The following is an 11,756-nucleotide window of genomic DNA, read 5'->3' as shown; positions in this document are numbered from 1 at the left end:
TTTTATCTCATCTATTCAAAAGAATTGGCACTGAGTTGAAAATGAGTACAACTAATCACCCATAGACCAATGGCCAGACTAAACGTGTTAATCACTAGATTTAGTGTTATTTACGTGGCTTTATCAAGTATCATCATACACGTTGGATTCATTGGTTGTCTCTCCGTGAATACTGGTATAGACAAATTAGCACACTACTTATCAGAATACTTAGTTAGAAGTGATATATGGACAAGATGCTCGCCTGTTAGGCATTTCTGTATCTGACACAGTTGACCTCGTTGATGTTCAACAGTGGTTGGAACGTCAGCTCATTCGGGAGTTTGTTCTTCAACATTTATTTCAGACTCAATATAGAATGAAACGTCAAGTAGATCAAAAACATACTGGAAGAGAGTTTATTGTAGTTGATTTTGTTTTCCTTAAACTCCAACCATATGGTTGATACATCTCCATCGTATCTATATTTTTTGATTGTTCCATGCTATTATATTATCTGTTTTGGATGTTTTGTATGCATTAATATGCCATTTTATATTATTTTTTGGGACTAACCTATTAACCTAAAGCCCGGTGCCAGTTTCTGTTTTTCCGCTTGTTTTTGATTTTTACAAAAAAGGAATATCAAACAGAGTCCAAACGGAATAAAACTTTATGATGATTTTTCTTGGACCAGAAGACACCTACGAAACTTGGAGAGGGGGACAGTAACCCACGAGGATGCCACAAGTCGTGGGGGCGTGCCCAAGGGGGGGCACGCTGTTGGGGAACGTAGTAATTTCAAAATTTTCCTACGCACACACAAGATCATGGTGATGCATAGCAACGAGAGGAGGAGTGTATCTTCATACCCTTTAAGATCGCCAAGCGGAAGCGTTTATCAACGCGGTTGATGTAATCGTACATCTTCACGATCTGACCGATCCAAGTACCGAACGCACGGCACCTCCGAGTTCTGCACACGTTTAGCTCGATGATGTCCTCGGCTTCTCGATCCAGCAAGACGGGCGAAGTAGTAGATGAGTTCCGGCAGCACGACGGCGTGGTGACGGTGTTGGTGAAGAACAATCTCCGCAGGGCTTCGCCTAAGCACTACGGAAACTATGACGGAGGATAAACTAGAGGGAACGGGGTTGCCGGCACACGGCTTGGTGTTTCTTGATGTGTCTTTGGTGCTAGCCCTGCCCCTCTATTTATATGTTGAGCCTTGGGGTCGAAACTTGGAGTAAAAGCCTCCACAAAGTCGGTTTCACCCGAAAGGCAAGAGTCCTTCTCGGACTCCAGGGCCAGACGCCAGGGTTCCCGGCGTCTAGACCCAGACGCCAGGGACCCTGGCGTCTGGCCTCTGGACTCCGCAAAACTTCCTTTTGCGCTTTCCGAAAACCTTGTGGGCTTTCCCCTTTGGCCCAAATAACGTGTTCTCGTACCCAAACATTTCGGGAAACATCCGGAACCCCTTCCGGTGAATTTCGGAACTCTTCCGGAGATCAAACACTATTATCTCATATATCAAACTTTATCTCCGGACCATTCCGGAGTTCCTCGTCATGTCCATGGTCTTATCCGTGACTCCGAACAACATTCGGTTACCAACATACATAACTCATATAGTACTATATCGTCAACGAAACATTAAGCTGCGGACCCTACGGGTTCGAGAACTATGTAGACATGACCTAGAACTTGTTTCCGGTCAATAACCAATAGCGGGACCTGGATGCCCATATTGGCTCCCACATATTCTACGAAGATCTTTATCGGTCAAACCGCATAACAACATACGTTGATCCCTTTGTCATCGGTATGTTACTTGCCCGAGATTTGATCGTCGGTATCCAATACCTAGTTCAATCTCGTTACCGGCAAGTCTCTTTACTCGTTACGTAATACATCATTCCGTAACTAACTCATTAGCTACATTGCTTGCAAGGCTTATAGTGATGTGCATTACCGAGAGGGCCCAGAGATACCTCTCCGACAATCGGAGTGACAAAAACTAATCTCGAAATACGCCAACCCAACATGTACCTTCAGAGACACCTGTAGTACTCCTTTATAATCACCCAATTACATTGTGATGTTTGGAAGTACCCAAAGTGTTCCTCCGGTAAACGGGAGTTGCATAATTCTCATAGTTACAGGAACATGTATAAGTCATGAAGAAAGCAATAGCAATATACTAAATGATCAAGTGCTAGGCTAACGGAATGGGTCATGTCAATCACATCATTCTCCTAATGATGTGATCCCATTAATCAAATGACAACACATGTCTATGGTTAGGAACATAACCATCTTTGATTAATGAGCTAGTCAAGTAGAGGCATACTAGTGACTATATGTTTGTCTATGTATTCACACATGTATTATGTTTCCGGTTAATACAATTCTAGCATGAATAATAAACATTTATCATGAAATAAGGAAATAAATAATAACTTTATTATTGCCTCTAGGGCATATTTCCTTCAGTCTCCCACTTGCACTAGAGTCAATAATCTAGTTCACATCACTATGTGATTTAACACCAATATTCACATCTGCATGTGATTAATACCCATAGTTCACATCATCATGTGATCAACACCCAAAGGGTTTACTAGAGTCAATAATCTAGTTCACATCGCTATGTGATTAACACCCAAAGGGTTTACCAGAGTCAATAATCTAGTTCACATCGCTATGTGATTAACACCCAAAAGAGTACTAAGGTATGATCATGTTTTGCTCGTGAGAGAAGCTTAGTCAACAGGTCTGTCATATTCAGAGCCTTATGTATTTTGCAAATATTCTATGTCCACAATGCTCTGCATGGAGCTACTCTAGCTAATTGCTCCCACTTTCAATATGTATCCAGATTGAGACTTAGAGTCATCTGGATTGGTGTAAAAGCTTGCATCGTTGTAACTTTTACGACAGGCTCTTTTATCACCTCCATAATCGAGAAACGTCTCCTTAGTCCTCACTAAGGATATTCTTGACCCATGTCCAGTGATCTACTTATTAGATCAAAATTGTATTCCTTTGCCAAATACAGAGCAAGGTATACAATAGGTCTGGTTCACAGCATAGCATACTTTATAGAACCTATGACTGAGGCATAGGGAATGACTTTTCATTCTCTTTCTATTTTCTGCAATGGTCGGGTCTTGAGTCTTACTCAACTTCACACCTTGTAACACAGGCAAGAACTCCTTCTTTGACTATTCCATTTTGAACTATTTCAAAAATTTATCAAGGTATGTACTCATTGAAAAATCTTATCAAGCGTCTTGATCTATCTATATAGATCTTGATGCTCAATGTGTAAGCAGCTTCACCGAGGTCTTGCTTTGAAAAACTCTTATTCAAGTATCCTTTCATGCTATCCAGAATTTCCATATCATTTCCAATTAACAATATGTCATCCACATATAATATTAGAAATGCTACAGAGCTCCCACTCACTTTCTTGTAAATACAAGCTTCTTTAAAAGTCTGTATAAAACCATATGCTTTGATCAACTCATCAAAGCGTATATTCCAACTCCGAGATGCTTGCACCAGTCCATTGATGGATTGCTGGAGCTTGCACACTTTATTAGCATCTTTAGGATTGACAAAAACTTTCTGGTTGCATCATATACAACTCTTCTTTAATAAATCCATTAAGGAATGCAGTTTTGACATCCATTTGCCAGATTTCTTAAAAATGTGGCAATTGCTAACATGATTCAGACAGACTTAAGCTTCGATACGAGTGAGAAAATCTCATTGTATTCAACACTTTGAACTTGTTGAAAACATTTCGTAACAAGTCGAGCTTAGTAGATAGTACCACTACTATCAATGTCCGTCTTCCTCTTGAAGATCCATTTATTTAACATGGCTTGCTGATCATCGAGAAAGTCAATCAAAGTCCATACTTTGTTCTCATACATGGATCTTATCTCAGATTTTATGGCCTCAAGCCATTTCGTGGAATCTGGGCTCATCATCGCTTCCTCATAGTTCGTAGGTTCATCATGGTCTAGTAACATGACTTCCAGAACAGGATTACCGTACCACTCTGGTGCGGATCTTACTCTGGAAGACCTACGAGGTTCTGTAGTAACTTAATTTGAAGTTTCATGATCATCATCATTAATTTCCTCACTAATTGGTGTAGTAGTCACAGGAACAGATTTCTGTGATGAACTACTTTCCAATAAGGGAGCAGGTACAATTACCTCATCAAGTTCTACTTTCCTCCCACTCACTTCTTTTGAGAGAAACTCCTTCTCTAGAAAGGATCCATTCTTAGCAATGAATAACTTGCCTTCCGGTCTGTGATAGAAGGTGTACCCAATAGTTAACTTTGGGTATTCTATGAAGACGCACTTCTCCGATTTGGGTTTGAGCTTATCAGGTTGAAACCTTTTTCATATAAGCATCACAACTCCAAACTTTAAGAAATGACAGCTTAGGTTTACTGCTAAACCATAGTTCATACGGTGTCGTCTCAACGGATTTAGATGGTGCCCTTTTAAACGTGAATGCAACTGTCTCTAATGCACAACCCCAAAACGATAGTGGTAAAACCGATAAGAGACATCATAGATCGCACCATATCCAATAAAGTGCGGTTACGACGTTCGGACACACCATAACGTTGTGGTGTTCCAGGTGGCGTGAGCTGTGAAACTATTCCACATTGTTTTAACTGAAGACCAAACTCGTAACTCAAATATTCGTCTCCACGATCAGATCGTAGAAACTTTATTTTCTTGTTACGATGATTTTTCCACTTCACTCTGAAATTCTTTGAACCTTTCAATTATTTCAGACTTATGTTTCATCAAGTAGATATACCCATATCTCCTCAAATCATTTTGTGAAGGTCAGAAAATAATGATACTTGCCACGAGCATCAACACTCATTGGATCGCATACATCGGTATGTATTATTTCCAATAAGTCAGTAGCTTGTTCCATTGTTCCGGAGAACGGAGTTTTAAGTCATCTTGCCCAAAAGGCACGGTTCGCAAGCATCAAATGATTCATAACCAAGTGATTCCGAAAATTCATCTTTATGGAGTTTCTTCATGCGCTTTACACCGATATGACCCAAACGGCAGTGCCACAAATAAGTTGCACTATCATTATTAACTTTTCATCTTTTGGCATCAATATTATGAATATGTTTATCACTATGATCGAGATCCAACAAACTATGTTCATTGGGTGTATGACCATCGAAGGTCTTATTCATGTAAACAGAACAACAATTATTCTCTGACTTTAAATGAATAACCGTATTGCAATAAACATGATCAAATCATATTCATGCTCAACGCAAACACCAAATAACATTTATTTAGGTTCAACACTAATCCTGAAAGTATAGGGAGTGTGCGATGATGATCATATCAATCTTGGAACCACTTCCAACACACATCGTCACTTCACCCTCAACTAGTTTCTGTTTATTCTGTAACTCCTGTTTCGAGTTACTAATCTTAGCAACCGAACAAGTATCAAATACTCAGGGGTTACTATAAACACTAGTAAGGTACACATCAATAACATGTATATCAAATATACCCTTGTTCACTTTGCCATCCTTCTTATCCACCAAATATTCAAGGCATTTCTGTTTACAGTGACCATTTCCTTTGCAGTATAATCACTCAGTTTCAGGCTTTGGTCCAGCTTTGGGCTTCTTCGCGGGACTGACAACTTGATTGTCATTCTACTTGAAGTTCCCTTTCTTTCTCTTGGCCCTTTTCTTGAAACTAGTGGTCTTGTCAATCATCAACACTTGATGCTCTTTCTTGATTTCTACTTTCGTTGATTTCAACATCACGAAGAGCTCGTAATCGTTTTCGTCATCCCTTGCATACTACAGTTCATCACAAAGTTCTACTAACTTGGTGATGGTGACTAGAGAATTCTGTCAATCACTATCTTATCTGGAAGATTAACTCCCACTTGATTCAAGCGATTGAAGTACTCAGACAATCTAAGCACATGCTCACAGTTGAGCGATTCTTCTCCATCTTTTAGCAATAGAACTTGTTGGAGACTTCATATCTCTCAACTCGGGTATTTGCTTGAAATATTAACTTCAATTCCTGGAACATCTCATATGGTCCATGACATTCAAAACATCTTTGAAGTCCCGATTCTAAGCCGTTAAGCATGGTGCACTAAACTATCAAGTAGTCACCATATAGAGCTAGCCAAACGTTCATAACGTCTACATCTGATCCTGCAATAGGTCTGTCACCTAGCGGTGCATCAAGGACATAATTCTTCTGTGCAGCAATGAGGATAAACCTCAGATCACGGACCAAGTCCGCATCATTGCTACTAACATTTTTCAACATAGTTTTCTCTAGGAACACATATATAAACATAGGGAAGCAAAAACATAGGGAAGCAACAACGCGAGCTATTGATCTATAACACAATTTGAAAAATACTACCAGGACTAAGTTCATGATAAATTCAAGTTCAATTAATCATATTACTTAAGAACTCCCACTTAGACAGACATCTCTCTAGTCATCTAAGTGATCACGTGATCCAAATCAACTAAACCATGTCCGATCATCACGTGAGATGGAGTAGTTTCAATGGTGAACATCATTATGTTGATCATATCTACTATATGAGTCACGCTCGACCTTTCGGTCTCCGTGTTCCGAGGCCATATCTATATATGCTAGGCTCGTCAAGTTTAACCCGAGTATTCCGCGTGTGCAACTGTTTTGCACCCGTTGTATTTGAACATAGAGCCTATCACACCCGATCATCACGTGGTGTCTCAGCAAGAAGAACTTTCGCAACGGTGCATACTCAGGGAGAACACTTCTTGATAATTAGTGAGAGATCATCTTAAAATGCTACCATCAATCAAAGCAAGATAAGATGCATAAAGGATAAACATCACATGCAATCAATATAAGTGATATGATATGGCCATCATCATCTTGTGCTTGTGATCTCCATCTTCGAAGCACCGTCATGATCACCATCGTCACCGGCGCGACACCTTGATCTCCATCGTAGCATCGTTGTCGTTATGCCATCTATTGCTTCTACGACTATCGCTACCGCTTAGTGATAAAGTAAAGCAATTACAGGGCGATTGCATTGCATACAATAAAGCGACAACCATATGGCTCCTGCCAGTTGCCGATAACTTCAGTTACAAAACATGATCATCTCATACAATAAAATATAGCATCACGTCTTGACCATATCACATCACAACATGCCCTGCAAAAACAAGTTAGACGTCCTCTACTTTGTTGTTGCAAAATTTTACGTGGCTGCTACGGGCTTAGCAAGAACCGTTCTTACCTACGCATCAAAACCACAACGATAGTTTGTCAAGTTGGTGCTGTTTTAACCTTCGCAAGGACCGGGCATAGCCACACTCGGTTCAACTAAAGTGAGAGAGACAGACACCCGCCGGTCACCTTTAAGCAACGAGTGCTCGTAGCGGTGAAACCAGTGTCGCGTAAGCGTACGCGTAATGTCGGTCCGGGCCGCTTCATATCACAATACCGCCGAACCAAAGTATGACATGCTGGTAAGAAGTATGACTTGTATCGCCCACAACTCACTTGTGTTCTACTCGTGCATATGACATCTACGCATAAAACCTAGGCTCTCATACCACTGTTGGGGAACGTAGTAATTTCAAAATTTTCCTACGCACACACAAGATCATGGTGATGCATAGCAACGAGAGGAGGAGTGTATCTTCATACCCTTGAAGATCGCCAAGCGGAAGCGTTTATCAACGCGGTTGATGTAGTCGTACGTCTTCACGATCTGACCGATCCAAGTACTGAACGCACGGCACCTCCGAGTTCTGCACACGTTCAGCTCGATGACGTCCTTGCCTTCTCGATCCAGCAAGACGGGTGAAGTAGTAGATGAGTTCCGGCAGCACGACGGCGTGGTGACGGTGTTGGTGAAGAACAATCTCCGCAGGGCTTCGCCTAAGCACTACGGAAACTATGATGGAGGATAAACTAGAGGGAACGGGGTCGCCGGCACACGGCTTGGTGTTTCTTGATGTGTCTTTGGTGCTAGCCCTGCCCCTCTATTTATATGTTGAACCTTGGGGTCGAAACTTGGAGTAAAAGCCTCCACAAAGTCGGTTTCACCCGAAAGGCAAGAGTCCTTCTCGGACTCCAGGGCCAGACGCCAGGGTTCCCGGCGTCTGGACCCAGACGCCAGGGACCCTGGCGGCTGGCCTCTGGACTCCGCAAAACTTCCTTTTGCGCTTTCCGAAAACCTTGTGGGCTTTCCCCTTTGGCCCAAATAACGTGTTCTCGTACCCAAACATTTTGGGAAACATCCGGAACCCCTTCCGGTGAATTCTGGAACTCTTCCGGAGATCAAACACTATTATCTCATATATCAAACTTTATCTCCGAACCATTCTGGAGTTCCTCGTCATGTCCATGATCTTATCCGTGACTCCGAACAACATTCGGTTACCAACATACATAACTCATATAATACTATATCGTCAACGAAACGTTAAGCATGCGGACCCTACGGGTTTGAGAACTATGTAGACATGACCTAGAACTTGTTTTCGGTCAATAACCAATAGCGGGACCTGGATGCCCATATTGGCTCCCACATATTCTACGAAGATCTTTATCGGTCAAACCGCATAACAACATACGTTGTTCCCTTTGTCATCGGTATGTTACTTGCCCGAGATTTGATCGTCGGTATCCAATACCTAGTTCAATCTCGTTACCGGCAAGTCTCTTTACTCGTTACGTAATACATCATTCCGTAACTAACTCATTAGCTACATTGCTTGCAAGGCTTATAGCGATGTGCATTACCGAGAGGGCCCAGAGATACCTCTGCGACAATCAGAGTGACAAAACCTAATCTCGAAATACGCCAACCCAACATGTACCTTCGGAGACACCTGTAGTACTCCTTTATAATCACCCAGTTACGTTGTGACGTTTGGTAGTACCCAAAGTGTTCCTCCGGTAAATGGGAGTTGCATAATTCTCATAGTTACAGGAACATGTATAAGTCATGAAGAAAGCAATAGCAATATACTAAACGATCAAGTGCTAGGCTAACGGAATGGGTCATGTCAATCACATCATTCTCCTAATGATGTGATCCCATTAATCAAATGACAACACATGTCTATGGTTAGGAAACATAACCATCTTTGATTAATGAGCTAGTCAAGTAGAGGCATACTAGTGACTATATGTTTGTCTATGTATTCACACATGTATTATGTTTCCGGTTAATACAATTCTAGCATGAATAATAAACATTTATCATGAAATAAGGAAATAAATAATAACTTTATTATTGCCTCTAGGGCATATTTCCTTCACGCGCCCCCTTGGCTTGTGGGCCCCTCGTGGACCTTCGTGACCTAATTCTTCCACTATATATTCTCAAATATTCCCCCAACATCAGAAGCGTCCACCCAAATACTTTTCCTCCGCCGCCAGCCTCTGTTCCCGTGAGATCCCATCTTGGGGCCTTCTCCAGCACCTTGCCGGAGGGAGATTCGATCATGAAGGGCCTCTACATCAACCTTGCTACCCTTCGGATGAAGCATGAGTAGTTTACCATAGACCTAAGGGTCCATAGCTAGTAGCTAGATGGCTTCTTCTCTCTCTTGGATCTTCAATACAATGTTCTCCTTGATGTTCTTGGAGTTCTATACTATGTAATATTCTTTTGTGGTGCATTTATTGAGATCCGATGAATTGTGGATTTATAATCAGATTATCTATGAATATTATTTGACTGTTCTCTGAACTCCTTTATGCATGATTAAGATATCTTTGTATTTCTCTTCGAACTATCGGTTTGGTTTGGCCAACTAGATTGGTTTTTCTTGCAATGGGAGAGGTGCTTAGTTTTGGGTTCAATCTTGTGGTGTCCTATTGCATTGTTGCCATCGAGGATACAAAAATGGGGTTTATGTCATATTGCTTGAGTTTATCCCTCTACATCATGTCATCTTACTAAAAGCGTTGCTCTGTTCTTATGAACTTAATACTCTAGATGCAGGCATGAGTCGGTCGATGTGTGGAGTAATAGTAGTACCTGCAGAATCGTTTCCGTCTACTTGGCACGGACATGATGCCTATATTCATGATCATTGCCTTAGATATCGTCATAACTATGTGCTTTTCTATCAATTTATCAATAGTAATTTGTTTACCCACCGTATCCTTTCCTTCAAGAGAGAAGCCTCTAGTGAAACCTATGGCCCCCGGGTCTATTTTCCATCATATATTTTTCGATCTATAAACCAAAAAAAATATCCAAAAATACCTTGCGGCAATTTATTTACATTTACTTTAGTTTGCTCTTTTGTTTATCTTTTATACCTATCTCTATTAGATCCCACTCTTGTTCGTGACTGTGAAGGGATTGACAACCTCTTTTTCGTGTTGTGTGCAAGTGTTTGTTAGTTTGTACAGGTGCATATATTGGGGACTTGTTTGTGCCTCCTACTGGATTGATACCTTGGTTCTCAACTGAGGGAAATACTTATCTCTACTTTGCTGCATCACCCTTTCCTCTTCAAGGGAAAAATTAATGCAAGCTCAAGAAGTAGCAATGGTCCATCTTATGTGGTTGACCTTCCAATAATAAGCAAGCATCCAAGTATTTTGGACCTTAAAAAACCGAGGAGAGTGTTGGTGTGCTCCCTTACTGCTTTGTGTTGCCAAAGGAGAGCAAGATTCATCGAGTATTTCATGTATCACACTTGTGAACTTTTATTCAACCAAAACATTAGGTTTCTTTTGATCTTCATTCTCATCAATTTCGTTTAGTTGTGCTGCAGCAAATAGTTTGGAAGAACAACAATCACTTTATTGCACAAAGATTGATTCATTTGAGTGATGGTTCTGATGTAACTGCTACGTTTGAAGATTTGGATACTCTTCATCAGAAGTTCTCGTGCATATCAGCTTGAGGGCAAGCCATTACTCAAGAACGGGGGATTGCCAACAGTTGTCCATTTGCAAACCCAGGACCCACTAACGAGCAGATCAAGGCCCGGTTCAAGTGAGATAGAAAGGAGCCCAACTGGCTTGCATGCCTGAACTAGGTCCGTTGACACTTGTATACAAATAGACTAGCTGTAGCTCATGTGTGCTTGGAATGGAAGGATAGAAATTGGTTGGACTAACTTGTAATTAAGACATGACGTGGGGGGGGTACTACGTGACACATGTGGTAAACAATTGAAACTATTCAAAAAGACATAATATGGGGGTGGACGGGTGGAATGCAGATCTTCTAGCCTTTTTTCTCATCTCAATCCAAATTCCTAGCTATTGTTCCTTCCCAGCCTCATTCCTATATAGATCCATAAGTGATATCCTCACATGACACTTGCCTGCATGAGTGGCATGTGCACCGGCGCGAGATGGATGGTGTAGAAAAGTAGACGAGGGGCCACGACCATGGGAGGGCGGGCACTTGGTGGGGGAGGACTGAGGGGAGCTCTAGGAGTGGACGACGGCCAGGAGCACGAGGGCGAGCGACTGCTTCGGGATGGACGGTGGTGGCGATTTTTTCCAGGAAATAGATGGGATGGGGAGGAGCGAGGAGGTTCGTGGCAGATGGGGGCATGAGATGTGTGTTCCTGGTCGTTGCCTTTTGCATGCCATGTGCGCAGGTGGCCGGACCGTGGGGGCGCAGATTGATTGAACCATCTCGTTTGTTAAGTCGGGGTTTTTTCCTGCATGGATCGCACGATA

Source organism: Triticum dicoccoides, chromosome 4B (assembly GCF_002162155.2).
Source record: "Triticum dicoccoides isolate Atlit2015 ecotype Zavitan chromosome 4B, WEW_v2.0, whole genome shotgun sequence".
NCBI lineage: Eukaryota > Viridiplantae > Streptophyta > Magnoliopsida > Poales > Poaceae > Triticum > Triticum dicoccoides.
The sequence above is the reverse complement of the archived record's forward strand: the minus strand, read 5'-3'. Positions refer to the sequence as shown.